Consider the following 11611-nt stretch of genomic DNA (forward strand, 5'->3'; position numbering starts at 1 on the left):
ATTGGCAGCCATTGGGGGAACAGGGTGCAGGCGGCAGTAGTTCAGAAGCGGAGGTGGAGGAGGGGCCGCAGCAGGCATCAACATCGCAACAGGTTCCATCTGCCGGGCCCGTATCTGGCCCAAAACGCGTGTCAAAGCCAAAACCTGTTGGAGGACAGCGTGGCCATCCGGTTAAAGCTCAGTCTGCAATCCCTGAAAAGGGATCCGAGTCTAGGAAGAGTGCAGTCTGGCATTTTTTTAAACAACATCCAACTGATCAGCGCAAAGTCATCTGTCAAAAATGTTCAACTAGCTTAAGCAGAGGTCAGAATCTGAAAAGTCTAAATACTAGTTGCATGCATAGACACTTAACCACCATGCATTTTCAAGCCTGGACTAACTACCAAACGTCCCTTAAGGTTGTAGCACCCTCGGCCAATGAAGCTAGTCAGCAACGCAACATCCCTTCCGTCACTGTAAGGCCACCATTTTCCGCACCACCGGCAGTATCTGTGCAGGTTTCTTTGCCAGCCAAAAGCAGTCAGGGTCAGGGAACCACCAGTTTTGTAGGAGGAAATATTGCATCTAGGGCACCGGCGGAAACAATACCGTCTCCAACCGTCTCTCAGTCTGCCATGTACACCGGCACACCCGAAAGTTCCACGATCTCCAGCTCTCCAGTCCAGCTCACCCTACATGAGACTCTGGTTAGAAAAAGGAAGTACTTATCCTCGCATCCGCGTACACAGGGTTTTAACGCCCACATAGCTAGACTAATCTCGTTAGAGATGATGCCCTACCGGTTAGTTGAAAGCGAAGCTTTCAAAGCCCTGATGGAGTACGCTGAACCACGATACGAGCTACCCAGTCGACACTTTTTTTCCAGAAAAGCCATCCCAGCCCTGCACCAGCATGTTAAACAGCGCATCGTCCATGCACTCAGGCAATCTGTGAGTACAAAGGTGCACCTGACTACAGATGCATGGACCAGTAGGCATGGCCAGGGACGTTATGTGTCCATCACGGCACACTGGGTGAATGTGGTGGATGCAGGGTCCACAGGCGACATCAATTTAGGGACAGTTGTGCCTAGCCCACGGTCTAGGAAACAGTTGGCTGTAGGCGTTCGCACCCCCTCCTCCTCCTCCTCCTCGTCCTCCTGCAGAAGCTACAGCTCTTCCACAGAACGCAGTCTGCCAACCACTCCATCGGCAGATGACACTGTTGCACACCAGTTGTCCCATTATGGGCCAGCTACTGCCAAGCGTCAGCAGGCTGTATTGGCTATGAAGTGTTTGGGTGACAACAGACACCGCGGAAATTCTGTCCGAGTTCTTGCAACAAGAAACGCAGTCGTGGCTGGGCACAGTAGATCTTGAGGCAGGCAAGGTAGTGAGTGATAACGGAAGGAATTTCATGGCTGCCATCTCCCTTTCCCAACTGAAACACATTCCTTGCCTGGCTCACACCTTAAACCTGGTGGTGCAGTGCTTATTGAAAACTTATCCTGGGTTCTCCGACCTGCTCCTCAAAGTGCGTGCACTTTGCTCACATATCCGACGTTCGCCTGTACACGCCAGCCGTATGCAGACCTATCAGCGGTCTTTGAACCTTCCCCAGCATCGCCTCATCATAGACGTTGCAACAAGGTGGAACTCAACACTGCACATGCTTCAGAGACTGTGCGAACAGAGGCGTGCTGTTATTTATTTGTGGGAGGATACACGGGCAGGCAGTAGGATGGCAGACATGGAGTTGTCAGGTGTGCAGTGGTCTAAGATACAAGACATGTGTCAAGTCCTTCAGTGTTTTGAGGAATGCACACGGCTGGTTAGTGCAGACAACGCCGTAATAAGCATGAGCATCCCCCTAATGCGTCTGCTGATGCAAAGTTTGACGCACATAAAGGAGCAGGCGTCTGCACCAGAGGAAGAGGAAAGCCTTGATGACAGTCAGCCATTGTCTGGTCAGGGCAGTGTACAGGACGAGGTAGCGGGCGAAGAGGAGGTGGAGGACGAGGAGGATGATGGGGATGAGTATATTTTTAATGCCGAACCTTTCCCGGGGGCACAGGAAATTGGTTGCGTGTCACGGCCGGGTTCTGGTTTTTTGAGGGACACAAGTGACGTAGATTTGCCTGCAACTGCCCCTCAACCAATCACAACCGGAGATTTGACAACTGGAACTTTGGCCCACATGGCGGATTATGCCTTACGTATCCTAAAAAGGGACACACACATTACGAAAATGATGAACGATGACGGTTACTGGTTGGCCTGCCTCCTTGATCCACGCTATAAAGGCAAATTGCAAAATATTATGCCACATGAGAACTTGGAACTAATATTAGCAACCAAACAATCAACTCTTGTTGACCGTTTGCTTCAGGCATTCCCAGCACACAGCGCACGTGATCGTTCTCACACGAGCTCCAGGGGGCAGCAGACTAGGAGTGTTAGGGGTGCACACATCAGAAGTGGCGTTGGACAGAGGGGTTTTCTGACCAGGTTGTGGAGTGATTTTGCTATAACCGCAGACAGGACAGGTACTGCTGCATCAATTGAAAGTGACAGGAGACAACATTTGTCCAGTATGGTTACTAACTATTTTTCATCCCTTATCGATGTTCTCCCTCAACCGTCATTCCCATTTGATTACTGGGCCTCCAAATTAGACACCTGGCCAGAATTGGCAGAATATGCATTGCAGGAGCTTGCTTGCCCGGCAGCAAGTGTCCTATCAGAAAGAGTATTCAGTGCTGCAGGTTCAATATTAACCGAAAAAAGGACTCGTCTGGCTACCCAAAATGTTGACGATCTAACATTCATTAAAATGAACCACAACTGGATTTCGAAATCTTTTGCCCCACCTTGCCCGGCCGACACCTAGCTTTCCTATGAAAAGCTCTTGCCTGTGAATTACTTTTCTAATGTCTAATTTGCTGCAGCTGATTGTACAGCATACGACATGTTTACACCTCCCTAAATGGCAAAACTCCCCACACGGGGCCGTGGTATCGCGACTTGGCGCAAGCACCCGTGAGACTGCTGTTTGTCTGAAGAGGTGGGTGTGCTCGCTTTTGGTTGACGGCATTGCTACTGGGTCCCTCATAGTACAATGTAGTGTCTGGCGGTGGCGGTGCGCACCCAACGTCAGACACACCGTTGTAACATGAGGGGCCCTGGGGCGGTCCCGCCGGCCTCAAGAGAGTTCCCCCCTACCCCAGCTCAAAATGTGCTCTACCACGTGCAAAATTATGTCGCACAGCTCCACCAATCTTTAGTCTATTCGCTGACATCATTCAATGTCTGGCACTGACAATACAAATTTGTAAACATCTATGATGCAACTTAAAGTAGTCTGTGTCTGTGTCCTATATTGGCACCATTAAATAGTTACTGCCAAATTACTATGTCAGAAACTCAGTAGATGAGCCCACCCCTGTACCTAAGTATGCCACCTTTTTTTTTGTTTTGGTTGTTTTGCGAGACATTAACATCTATTTATATTTTGGGAGTACTGGGACAGACACTCCTTGCACTACTCCTCCACTCACCACCAAGCTGCCTGTGTATCCATGTAACCGCTGTAAAACTGCCGTGAGCCTATTGTTTGTTATTTTAGGCCTTTGATAGCCTGTCTGCGGTCCCTACTTTAAATACTCCTCCACTCATCACCAGCTGCCTGCCCGTGTATCCATGTAACCGCTGTAAAACTGCCATGAGCCTATTGTTTGTTATTTTAGGCCTTTGATAGCCTGTCTGCGGTCCCTACTTTAAATACTCCTCCACTCATCACCAGCTGCCTGCCCGTGTATCCATGTAACCGCTGTAAAACTGCCATGAGCCTATTGTTTGTTATTTTAGGCCTTTGATAGCCTGTCTGCGGTCCCTACTTTAAATACTCCTCCACTCACCACCAAGCTGCCTGTGTATCCATGTAACCGCTGTAAAACTGCCATGAGCCTATTGTTTGTTATTTTAGGCCTTTGATAGCCTGTCTGCGGTCCCTACTTTAAATACTCCTCCACTCACCACCAAGCTGCCTGCCCGTGTATCCATGTAACCGCTGTAAAACTGCCATGAGCCTATTGTTTGTTATTTTAGGCCTTCGAAGCCTGTCTGCGGTCCCTCCTTCCACTAGGCCTCCACTGACCAGACCACTGCTGCCCGTGTACCCCTGGAACCAATTTTAAAGTGCCTACAGCCAGCCCATTTTATTGTGTTAGGCCTTCGAAGCCTGTCTGCGGTCCCTCCTTCCACTAGGCCTCCACTGACCAGACCACTGCTGCCCGTGTACCCCTGGAACCAATTTTAAAGTGCCTACAGCCAGCCCATTTTATTGTGTTAGGCCTTCGAAGCCTGTCTGCGGTCCCTCCTTCCAATAGGCCTACACTGACAAAGGTACACCTGACAACAGACACATGGACCTGTAGGCATGGAAACGGAAGGTTACGTGTCCTTTGTGGCTCAATGGGTTAATGTATTGGATGCATGGTCCACACAGGGGACAGCCTGCTAAGTCCGTATGCAGTCCCTAATTCAAGTTGTCCTCAACTGAATAAAGCTGAGCTTCTACCTTCTGGCTCTCATTAAGTGTTTTTTAAAAAACAAAATGGTGGTTCCGGCCTACTAACGGTGTCTGCCCCTGCCTGGTGTTGCCCTCAACTGAATAAAGCTGAGCTTCAACCTTCTGGCTCTCATTAAGTGTTTTTTAAAAAACAAAATGGTGGTTCCGGCCTACTAACGGCTTCTGCCCCTCCCTGGTGTTGCCCTCAACTGAATAAAGCTGAGCTTCTACCTTCCGGCTCTGATTAACTGCTGTTTTTAAACACATTGCTGGTTCCGGCCTACTAACGGCTTCTGCCCCTCCCTGGTGTTGCCCTCAACTGAATAAAGCTGAGCTTCTACCTTCCGGCTCTGATTAACTGCTGTTTTTAAACACATTGCTGGTTCCGGCCTACTAACGGCTTCTGCCCCTCCCTGGTGTTGCCCTCAACTGAATAAAGCTGAGCTTCAACCTTCTGGCTCTCATTAAGTGTTTTTTAAAAAACAAAATGGTGGTTAGGGCCTACTAACGGCTTCTGCCCCTCCCTGGTGTTGCCCTCAACTGAATAAAGCTGAGCTTCTACCTTCCGGCTCTGATTAACTGCTGTTTTTAAACACATTGCTGGTTCCGGCCTACTAACGGCTTCTGCCCCTCCCTGGTGTTGCCCTCAACTGAATAAAGCTGAGCTTCTACCTTCCGGCTCTGATTAACTGCTGTTTTTAAACACATTGCTGGTTCCGGCCTACTAACGGCTTCTGCCCCTCCCTGGTGTTGCCCTCAACTGAATAAAGCTGAGCTTCAACCTTCTGGCTCTCATTAAGTGTTTTTTAAAAAAACAAAATGGTGGTTAGGGCCTACTAACGGCTTCTGCCCCTCCCTGGTGTTGCCCTCAACTGAATAAAGCTGAGCTTCTACCTTCCGGCTCTGATTAACTGCTGTTTTTAAACACATTGCTGGTTCCGGCCTACTAACGGCTTCTGCCCCTCCCTGGTGTTGCCCTCAACTGAATAAAGCTGAGCTTCTACCTTCCGGATCTGATTAACTGCTGTTTTTAAACACATTGCTGGTTCCGGCCTACTAACGGTGTCTGCCCCTGCCTGGTGTTGCCCTCAACTGAATAAAGCTGAGCTTCAACCTTCTGGCTCTCATTAAGTGTTTTTTAAAAAACAAAATGGTGGTTCCGGCCTACTAACGGTGTCTGCCCCTGCCTGGTGTTGCCCTCAACTGAATAAAGCTGAGCTTCAACCTTCTGGCTCTCATTAAGTGTTTTTTAAAAAACAAAATGGTGGTTCCGGCCTACTAACGGCTTCTGCCCCTCCCTGGTGTTGCCCTCAACTGAATAAAGCTGAGCTTCTACCTTCCGGCTCTGATTAACTGCTGTTTTTAAACACATTGCTGGTTCCGGCCTACTAACGGTGTCTGCCCCTGCCTGGTGTTGCCCTCAACTGAATAAAGCTGAGCTTCTACCTTCCGGCTCTGATTAACTGCTGTTTTTAAACACATTGCTGGTTCCGGCCTACTAACGGTGTCTGCCCCTGCCTGGTGTTGCCCTCAACTGAATAAAGCTGAGCTTCAACCTTCTGGCTCTCATTAAGTGTTTTTTAAAAAACAAAATGGTGGTTCCGGCCTACTAACGGTGTCTGCCCCTGCCTGGTGTTGCCCTCAACTGAATAAAGCTGAGCTTCAACCTTCTGGCTCTCATTAAGTGTTTTTTAAAAAACAAAATGGTGGTTCCGGCCTACTAACGGTATCTGCCCCTGCCTGGTGTTGCCCTCAACTGAATAAAGCTGAGCTTCAACCTTCTGGCTCTCATTAAGTGTTTTTTAAAAAACAAAATGGTGGTTAGGGCCTACTAACGGCTTCTGCCCCTCCCTGGTGTTGCCCTCAACTGAATAAAGCTGAGCTTCTACCTTCCGGCTCTGATTAACTGCTGTTTTTAAACACATTGCTGGTTCCGGCCTACTAACGGTGTCTGCCCCTGCCTGGTGTTGCCCTCAACTGAATAAAGCTGAGCTTCAACCTTCTGGCTCTCATTAAGTGTTTTTTAAAAAACAAAATGGTGGTTCCGGCCTACTAACGGTGTCTGCCCCTGCCTGGTGTTGCCCTCAACTGAATAAAGCTGAGCTTCAACCTTCTGGCTCTCATTAAGTGTTTTTTAAAAAACAAAATGGTGGTTCCGGCCTACTAACGGCTTCTGCCCCTCCCTGGTGTTGCCCTCAACTGAATAAAGCTGAGCTTCTACCTTCCGGCTCTGATTAACTGCTGTTTTTAAACACATTGCTGGTTCCGGCCTACTAACGGCTTCTGCCCCTCCCTGGTGTTGCCCTCAACTGAATAAAGCTGAGCTTCTACCTTCCGGCTCTGATTAACTGCTGTTTTTAAACACATTGCTGGTTCCGGCCTACTAACGGCTTCTGCCCCTCCCTGGTGTTGCCCTCAACTGAATAAAGCTGAGCTTCAACCTTCTGGCTCTCATTAAGTGTTTTTTAAAAAACAAAATGGTGGTTAGGGCCTACTAAAGGCTTCTGCCCCTCCCTGGTGTTGCCCTCAACTGAATAAAGCTGAGCTTCTACCTTCCGGCTCTGATTAACTGCTGTTTTTAAACACATTTCTGGTTCCGGCCTACTAACGGTGTTTGCCCCTGCCTGGTGTTGCCCTCAACTGAATAAAGCTGAGCTTCAACCTTCTGGCTCTCATTAAGTGTTTTTTAAAAAACAAAATGGTGGTTCCGGCCTACTAACGGCTTCTGCCCCTCCCTGGTGTTGCCCTCAACTGAATAAAGCTGAGCTTCTACCTTCCGGCTCTGATTAACTGCTGTTTTTAAACACATTGCTGGTTCCGGCCTACTAACGGTGTCTGCCCCTGCCTGGTGTTGCCCTCAACTGAATAAAGCTGAGCTTCAACCTTCTGGCTCTCATTAAGTGTTTTTTAAAAAACAAAATGGTGGTTAGGGCCTACTAACGGCTTCTGCCCCTCCCTGGTGTTGCCCTCAACTGAATAAAGCTGAGCTTCTACCTTCCGGCTCTGATTAACTGCTGTTTTTAAACACATTGCTGGTTCCGGCCTACTAACGGCTTCTGCCCCTCCCTGGTGTTGCCCTCAACTGAATAAAGCTGAGCTTCTACCTTCCGGCTCTGAATAACTGCTGTTTTTAAACACATTGCTGGTTCCGGCCTACTAACGGTGTCTGCCCCTGCCTGGTGTTGCCCTCAACTGAATAAAGCTGAGCTTCAACCTTCTGGCTCTCATTAAGTGTTTTTTAAAAAACAAAATGGTGGTTCCGGCCTACTAACGGTGTCTGCCCCTGCCTGGTGTTGCCCTCAACTGAATAAAGCTGAGCTTCAACCTTCTGGCTCTCATTAAGTGTTTTTTAAAAAACAAAATGTTGGTTCTGGCCTACTAACGGCTTCTGCCCCTCCCTGGTGTTGCCCTCAACTGAATAAAGCTGAGCTTCTACCTTCCGGCTCTGATTAACTGCTGTTTTTAAACACATTGCTGGTTCCGGCCTACTAACGGTGTCTGCCCCTGCCTGGTGTTGCCCTCAACTAAATAAAGCTGAGCTTCTACCTTCCGGCTCTGATTAACTGCTGTTTTTAAACACATTGCTGGTTCCGGCCTACTAACGGTGTCTGCCCCTGCCTGGTGTTGCCCTCAACTGAATAAAGCTGAGCTTCAACCTTCTGGCTCTCATTAAGTGTTTTTTAAAAAACAAAATGGTGGTTCCGGCCTACTAACGGTGTCTGCCCCTGCCTGGTGTTGCCCTCAACTGAATAAAGCTGAGCTTCAACCTTCTGGCTCTCATTAAGTGTTTTTTAAAAAACAAAATGGTGGTTAGGGCCTACTAACGGCTTCTGCCCCTCCCTGGTGTTGCCCTCAACTGAATAAAGCTGAGCTTCTACCTTCCGGCTCTGATTAACTGCTGTTTTTAAACACATTGCTGGTTCCGGCCTACTAACGGTGTCTGCCCCTGCCTGGTGTTGCCCTCAACTGAATAAAGCTGAGCTTCAACCTTCTGGCTCTCATTAAGTGTTTTTTAAAAAACAAAATGGTGGTTCCGGCCTACTAACGGTGTCTGCCCCTGCCTGGTGTTGCCCTCAACTGAATAAAGCTGAGCTTCAACCTTCTGGCTCTCATTAAGTGTTTTTTAAAAAACAAAATGGTGGTTAGGGCCTACTAACAGCTTCTGCCCCTCCCTGGTGTTGCCCTCAACTGAATAAAGCTGAGCTTCTACCTTCCGGCTCTGATTAACTGCTGTTTTTAAACACATTGCTGGTTCCAGCCTACTAACGGTGTCTGCCCCTGCCTGGTGTTGCCCTCAACTGAATAAAGCTGAGCTTCAACCTTCTGGCTCTCATTAAGTGTTTTTTAAAAAACAAAATGGTGGTTCCGGCCTACTAACGGTGTCTGCCCCTGCCTGGTGTTGCCCTCAACTGAATAAAGCTGAGCTTCAACCTTCTGGCTCTCATTAAGTGTTTTTTAAAAAACCAAATGGTGGTTCCGGCCTACTAACGGCTTCTGCCCCTCCCTGGTGTTGCCCTCAACTGAATAAAGCTGAGCTTCTACCTTCCGGCTCTGATTAACTGCTGTTTTTAAACACATTGCTGGTTCCGGCCTACTAACAGCTTCTGCCCCTCCCTGGTGTTGCCCTCAACTGAATAAAGCTGAGCTTCAACCTTCTGGCTCTCATTAAGTGTTTTTTAAAAAACAAAATGGTGGTTAGGGCCTACTAACGGCTTCTGCCCCTCCCTGGTGTTGCCCTCAACTGAATAAAGCTGAGCTTCTACCTTCCGGCTCTGATTAACTGCTGTTTTTAAACACATTGCTGGTTCCGGCCTACTAACGGTGTCTGCCCCTGCCTGGTGTTGCCCTCAACTGAATAAAGCTGAGCTTCAACCTTCTGGCTCTCATTAAGTGTTTTTTAAAAAACAAAATGTTGGTTCCGGCCTACTAACGGCTTCTGCCCCTCCCTGGTGTTGCCCTCAACTGAATAAAGCTGAGCTTCTACCTTCCGGCTCTGATTAACTGCTGTTTTTAAACACATTGCTGGTTCCGGCCTACTAACGGTGTCTGCCCCTGCCTGGTGTTGCCCTCAACTGAATAAAGCTGAGCTTCAACCTTCTGGCTCTCATTAAGTGTTTTTTAAAAAACAAAATGGTGGTTAGGGCCTACTAACGGCTTCTGCCCCTCCCTGGTGTTGCCCTCAACTGAATAAAGCTGAGCTTCTACCTTCCGGCTCTGATTAACTGCTGTTTTTAAACACATTGCTGGTTCCGGCCTACTAACGGCTTCTGCCCCTCCCTGGTGTTGCCCTCAACTGAATAAAGCTGAGCTTCTACCTTCCGGCTCTGAATAACTGCTGTTTTTAAACACATTGCTGGTTCCGGCCTACTAACGGTGTCTGCCCCTGCCTGGTGTTGCCCTCAACTGAATAAAGCTGAGCTTCAACCTTCTGGCTCTCATTAAGTGTTTTTAAAAAAATAAAATGGTGGTTAGGGCCTACTAACGGCTTCTGCCCCTCCCTGGTGTTGCCCTCAACTGAATAAAGCTGAGCTTCTACCTTCCGGCTCTGATTAACTGCTGTTTTTAAACACATTGCTGGTTCCGGCCTACTAACGGTGTCTGCCCCTGCCTGGTGTTGCCCTCAACTGAATAAAGCTGAGCTTCAACCTTCTGGCTCTCATTAAGTGTTTTTTAAAAAACAAAATGGTGGTTCCGGCCTACTAACGGTGTCTGCCCCTGCCTGGTGTTGCCCTCAACTGAATAAAGCTGAGCTTCAACCTTCTGGCTCTCATTAAGTGTTTTTTAAAAAACAAAATGGTGTTTAGGGCCTACTAACGGTGTCTGCCCCTCCCTGGTGTTGCCCTCAACTGAATAAAGCTGAGCTTCAACCTTCTGGCTCTCATTAAGTGTTTTTTAAAAAACAAAATGGTGGTTAGGGCCTACTAACGGTGTCTGCCCCTCCCTGGTGTTGTCCTCAACTGAACAAAGCTGAGCTTCCACATTCTGGCTTTCGGCCTATACTATCAGATATTAAACTGCATTTGGCCTTCTAGTGTGGTTAGGCCCTTGAAACAGTGTCTGCTGCTCTTGGGTTTGCTACTCCACTGAACAAAGCAATGCCGCCTGTTTAGTCCTGTTACCAATTTTGATCTGCATTTAGCCTACTTTATTCTTTGGCCCTATATCTGTTTCCTCATCATCCTGCCCATTGCCCAGCCACTGCTAGATGAGTCTGCTGGTACATTGACCTAGACCACTACATTCCCCTTGTTCTCTACACAGCCAGAATCTGACCCTGCTGAAAGTAAGGTTCCCCTTCCCGCATATTATACCACCTTACACAGGGACAAAGAGGAAGGTGCAGATGAAAGTGCAGGTTCCTTCATCAGGTGGGGGGGCATACTCGTTGGCGACGTCACTGGCACAGGGCCACTCAGAGTACGCAAAAGTGTCGCTGCTGGTGGGAGGCGCCCCCGCCATGCAAACACACCGCCGTACTTTGAGGGGCCCTGTGCCAGTGCCAATGCGAACGAGTGGGCCCCCCCTGCTTGCTCAGGATCACAGCACTTGCAACGTTGAAATACTTACCTCTCCCTGCTCCACCGCCATGACGTAGTCCATGTTTCCCGGGCCCACTAAAACCTTGAACCAGCCCTACCCCCACAACTTTTGCCAAATGACCCCCAATTTCCAGTGCCCAACTATTATTATAAAGTTAATTAAGATTGACAAGCTTCAGAAAACAAGAATGGATGTTTTTGGCAGTAAAATGTGCACTGTAGGTGTTTTCCTGGCCTCCACTCACTGCCGGCTATGCTTCCCCATTGACTTGCATTGGGTTTCGTGTTTCGGTCGATCCCCGACTTTTAGCGATAATCGGCCGACTTCACTCGACTCGACTCTGGACTAAATCGGGTTTCACAAAACCAGACTCGATCTTAAAAAAATGAAAGTCGCTCAACCCTAATGACAACAAAGAATTTAATCTTAATTTTACAGACATCCATTTTCAGTTGGCTAAGAATCATATACTGTTGTCATATGAGTCTTGAACATTTATTTTTAATATATTTGAATGGTTGCT

This window comes from Ranitomeya variabilis, chromosome 3 (assembly GCF_051348905.1).
Source record: "Ranitomeya variabilis isolate aRanVar5 chromosome 3, aRanVar5.hap1, whole genome shotgun sequence".
Lineage (NCBI taxonomy): Eukaryota > Metazoa > Chordata > Amphibia > Anura > Dendrobatidae > Ranitomeya > Ranitomeya variabilis.